Source organism: Ranitomeya variabilis, chromosome 8 (assembly GCF_051348905.1).
Source record: "Ranitomeya variabilis isolate aRanVar5 chromosome 8, aRanVar5.hap1, whole genome shotgun sequence".
In the NCBI taxonomy this organism is placed as follows: Eukaryota; Metazoa; Chordata; class Amphibia; order Anura; family Dendrobatidae; genus Ranitomeya; species Ranitomeya variabilis.
The window spans coordinates 64816787-64822786 of NC_135239.1; positions in this window are offsets into that span (position 1 = coordinate 64816787).

Genomic DNA, 6000 nt, shown 5'->3' on the forward strand with positions numbered 1-6000 from the left:
TCCCACGATGTAATCCATCTGAAGGGGTTAATTATTTTACAGGCACGAGCCCTGCTAATGCACTCGCTCGTGCCTGTAATTCCCCGGCGAATGAATGAAATGTAGGTCATTGACCTACATTTCCTTCAGTCGCGGTGATGCGCCCCCTGGTGGATGTCCTCATATGACCTGGAGTGTGGGAAAAAGTTCCCAGGCTGCAGTTCATGAGAACATCCACCAGAGGGCGCATCACCGCGACTCAATGTAAGTACAGATCCAGCTTTCCTTTCAGCACCCGGGGGATTACAGGCACGAGCGAGTGGTTTATCGCAGCTCGTGCCTGTAATATTAGTTAACCCCTTCAGATGGATTACCTCGTTGGACGTGATCTGACATCAGAAGGTATGTATCTTGTGCGTTTATTATTTTGCCAAGCGAGGGCCTGGAAATGGATTGAGAGAGCAATAAATTATTACAACAACCGCTGTGTTTATTTCATTAAAATACTTTTTAATCATGTGTGTGTGTGTTTTTTAACCCTTTCAAACAATTGGATTAATAATGGATAGGTGACATAATTGACGCCTCTCCATTATTAATCTGGCTTAATGTCACCTTACAATAGCAAGGTGGCATTAACCCTTCATTACCCCATATCCCACCGCTACACGGGAGTGGGAAGAGAGTGGCCAAGTGCCAGAATAGGCGCATCTTCCAGATGTGCCTTTTCTGGGGTGGCTGGGGGCAGATGTTTTTAGCCACGGGGGGGCCAATAACCATGGACCCTCTCCTGGCTATTAATATCTGCCCTCAGTCACTGGCTTTACCATTCTGGCGGAGAAAATTGCGCGGGAGCCCACGCCAATTTTTTCCGCCATTTAACCCTTTATTTTAGCAGCTACAGCGCTGAAATTTTGCACATACACACTACTAACATTAGTAGTGTGGAATATGCAAAAAAAAATGGGATATGAGATGGTTTACTGTATGTAAACCATGTCTCATATCCTGTCGGGTTTGTGCAGGAGAAATGAAAAGCCGGCAATTGAATTACCGACTTTTCACAGATATCGCGCTGAATGAAATCTAAATACAGAATATATATATATGTGTCTCAATGACATATATATATATATATATATATATATATATATACTGTATATATGTTTTTCCGAACATTTGAGCACATAAATCCATTAGATGTCGGTTTTGCAAGCCTGCGCGAAAATCTCGCAGTACGGATGCCATACGGATTACATACGGAGGATGCCATGCGCAAAATACGCTGAAACACCCTGACTACGGATCAATATTTTGGGAACATTTCTCCGTATTACGGCCGTAGTACGGACGTATAATACGTGGCGTATTGTCTTACGCCAAGTGTGACTCCAGCCTTAGGCTGCCGTCACACTATCAGTATGCGGTCAGTATTTTACATCAGTATTTGCAAGCCAAAACCAGGAGTGGGTGATAAATGCAGAAGTGGTGCATATGTTTCTATTATACTTTTCCTCTAATTGTTCCACTCCTGGTTTTGGCTTACAAATACTGATGTAAAATACTGACCACATACTGCTAGTGTGACGGCAGCCTTAGGCCAGTCTCACACGTCCAGATAATTCCGGTACCGGAGTTATCCATGTCCGTGTGTCCGTGAGCGCACATGGCACATCAGTGTGGCACATGTGCGGCAGCCGTGTGCCGCCCCTTTTGCCGACTGAGTACCACGCGGACCTGCAGGAGACAGCGCTACAGTAAGCGCTGTCCACAGTGTGGTGCTGAAGCCGCCATTCATCCCTTCTCTCCAGTAGTGTTTGCTGGAGAGAAGGAATGAAAAATCAATGTTTTTTTATTTTTTTTGTGGTTAAAATAAACTTCCCGGCAACCTCCCCCCTCCCACCCCCTGTGTGCCCACCCGCTGGAAATAAAATACTCACCCAGCTCCCTCATTGCTTCCTCTCAGCGCCGCAGCTTGTCCTGTATGAGCGGTCACGTGGTGCCGCTCATTACAGTGATGAATATGTGGCTCCACCCCTATGGGGATGAATGGCGGCTTCAGCACCATGCTGGGGGGACTGCGCTTACTGTAGCGCTGTCTCCTGCACAGCACACGGACAGCATCCGTGTGCGGTACGTGTTTTACACAGACCCATTGACTTTAATGGGTCCGTGTGATCCGTGCGCTCCCACGAACACTGACATGTCTCCGTGTTTTTCAAACGGACACACGGTCCGTGAAAACACGCTGACATGTGCAGAGACACATTGATTTTAATGTGTCTACGTAAGTCAGTGTCTCCGGTACGTGAGAAAACTGTCACCACACGTACCGGAGCCACTGACGTGTGAAACAGGCCTTAGAAGAAGCGGAGGAAAAACCAAAATGAAAAAATGGAAAAATCAACAGATAGTGAAAAGGTTAAAAGATGCAAAGTGGAAAAAGCCATAAACTCCACATCTAAATCTGCAATAATTGGTGAAGCATGGTACATGGCTACAATTATTCCACTGAATAATTTTTACTGTACTATTTTAAAAACAGCCCCAAAATGTTATGACAAATTAAATTTCACAACAAATACCATGTGTGAATCCAGCCTTAAAAAATAAGAAAAAAGCAACTGAATGACTGTGAAATAACGTTAGTACATTTTTTATAGAATGTAGTCCAAATGTATCTATGCTGAGAATCTAATGAAAATTTTACACTTTGATTTTACAGCATAATCAATTACTATGCCTACAAGGTGCCCTGTATCGCTTTCAGTAAACTGTATTTAATCATATATTATGTGTCACTTTGAGAAAGCAAACAACACAACTTTTTATCTGCACACAGGCACTGGCAAATAATTATCTTAGGCATAAATTATCGGAAGCAAAGCTTGGATGGTGATAATAGCTTGTCTTTGGGTGTTGGTTTCAGTTCAGGGTTAAAGGTTTATTGTGGAAGTCTGTTACAATGCTAATAGATTAGCCCAGAATTACCCTTTGTTAATCATAGCAGCTTCTACTAAGGATTGGCTCAGATTTCAGTGTATATGTATGTGTATATATATATATATATATCTATATATAATCGTCTAAGGGGCACTTCCGTCTGTTTGTCTGTCTGTCACGGAAATCCCAAGTCAGCGGCCGCGACCAATCAGCGACGGGCACAGTCCAGCTGCGAAATGGCCGCTCCCTACTCCCGTGCAGTCCATACTCTCCCCCAGTCAGCGCCCGCCACCCACGTTTTAGCAGTCCATTAAACAGACTGTGTTACACCGCGGCATAACGCGGTGTAACGCAGTCTGTTAACGCTGCTATTAACACTGTGTGACGAACTTTTTACTATTGATGCTGCCTATGCAGCATCAATAGTAAAAAGATATAATGTTAAAAATAATTTAAAAAAAAATGGTGCTATTCTCAACCTCCGGCGTCCACCGATGCGCGCGAGCGGCGAAGCTGCCGCCAGCTTCCGTTCCCAGAGATGCATTGTGAAATTACCCAGATGACTTAGTGGTCTTGCCAGACCGCTAAGTCATCTGGGTAATTTCGCAATACATCTCTGGGAACGGAAGCTGGCGGCAGCCTCGCCGCTCGCGCGCATCGGTGGACGCCGAAGGGTGAGAATAGCACCATTTTTTATTTTAATTCTTTTTTTAATAGAGATATGGTGCCCACACTGCTGTATACTACGTGGGCTATGTTATATACTACGTGACTGATATATACTACGTGGGCAGTGTTATATACTGTGTGGGCTGTGTATATACTACGTGGGCTGTGCTATATATTACATGGGCAGTGTTATATACTACGTCGCTGCTATATACTACGTGGCTACTATATACTACGTGGCTGCTATATACCACGTGGCTGTGCTATATACTACGTAGCTGCTATATACTATGTGGCTGTGCTATATACTATGTGGCTGTGCTATATACTACGTAGCTGCTAGTCAGGAGAAACACAGGAAGCTTGTTTAAAAGATTCAAATACAAACTTTATTGGAAAAATCACACTTAAAAACCAAGCACTTATCACAATAGTGATAGTGCAATACAAAAATAGACAAATGACAAAAAGACACCAGTCACGTGAAGGGTTTACCGCACAATAAGTAGTAAATACTAGGGAAATATCCCGTATTAAAAGAAGAGGCATAAATATTTCCAATTAAGACCTTAAAAAGACCCATGCATAATAGTTCTCAGGGATACACCATAAATCCCATCTATAGGTTGCTACAGGGCCCAGATCCATATTGGGCACCCTTTATCCAATGCATGGGAATAAACAAGGACGAAAATAACAATGAATGCCTCACCTAAGTGCAGGTAGACCTCTGTATGCACCCCGACGCGCGTTTCGCCGCCATTATGGCCTTGCTTCTTCAAGGGGAAGTGTGTTACTAACTGCCTACAGGACCTTAAATAGTGACAAAAAGCTACCACCTGACCGATCACATGGTGGCGCTGTGTGCGTTTTGCGCATGCGCGCGACGCCGTCCGGATCCGCCCACCCCCGCCCGGACGTATCCCACCACGGGACCGGCGAGAACAGTGCTGTTCTCGCCTGCACCCGCCGCAGGATGTTGCCGGAAGTGAGGAGGCGGAGCCAAGACGGAGACGCGCGCACGCGCACCACAGCGCCTTCCAGAGCAGGTATCGTATCCACCCCTTGGGCCGCTACAACCAATAGGAGAAATATATATCTGGAAGAGAAGGGGGGGAGGAGCACATCCATGACATCGTGATTAATAGTATTACAATAATATGCTTGCGTATAATATATAAAATATACAAAATGAAGAAAGGAGCAAAAAAGAAAGGAAAACTCTCCCAAATGTCATTTAGCAACACTGGTATTACATCCCATATGTCTTCAAAACGCATAATCTGCTCCAATTGTAAGCGGTTCTCAGTTCTTTATTTGGGGGGAAATCTCATTTCTTGAAACAGGGGGAAAACTCATCGGATCCAGGTCAGAAATGACATCTAAATACAATGTGAAGACAAGTTAAAAAACAGACTTATATACAATTAAAAACCAGGGTCAGGAAAAATATAAGGGAAAAAGGGAGAGAAATAACAGAACAAACAACAAATCAGCATAACTTTTATAAATATGGACCAAAATTAAGCGATTCGTTTAATCCAGCAGGTTTCATGGTCCCAAGTGTGACAATCCATTTTAATTCACGTTGTGCTAATAGTTTTTTTACGTTGCCACCCCTAGTACCCACATATACCACGTCAATGCCTCTAACTTTAAACCCTCTGGGGTCACTGTTGTGTACTAATCGAAAATGACGTGGAATTGTCTTAAGGGTTGATATATCCTCCACTGTTTTGGCTGCACCAATATCTCTAACGTGTTCTCTAACACGAATCCTCAGCTCTCGCGATGTGAGTCCCACATATATGAGGGGACAACTACATGTAGCGTAGTAGATCACGTTTTTCGTGCTACAAGAGATATATTCTCTGATGTCAAATGTTTTTCGATCTACTGAGCTGAATGTGGATGTTTGAGAGGCATTGGCGCATGCCAAACAGTGGCCACATTTAAAAAAACCCTTTCTGGGTTGTGTGGTACCAAAAAAGTTAGGGCTAGGAGCTACATAATGACTTTTAATAAGTAAATCGTTCAAATTTTTGGAACGACGAGGAGTCATCAGTGGTCTATCAGTCAAAAAAGGTCTCAGGGAGGGCTCTGCACTCAGAACGGGCCAGTATTTTGTCATAACATTACGCATAGTGTCCCACTCATGGTTGAACACTGAAATAAAGCGTATCTTCTCATCATTTTTCTCCCGAGTTTTCTTGTTGTATAACAGCGAGTCCCGAGACACCGACTTAGCTCGGTTATACCCATTTTTAATACATCTTTTACTATAACCACGTTGTTCAAACCTTTTTCTCAAGTCTGTGGCTTGGGCTTCAAATTTTTGATCCGTAGAGCAGATCCGCCTCATCCTTAGAAACTGTCCAACCGGGACGGCCCTAACTGTGGAATGGCTAT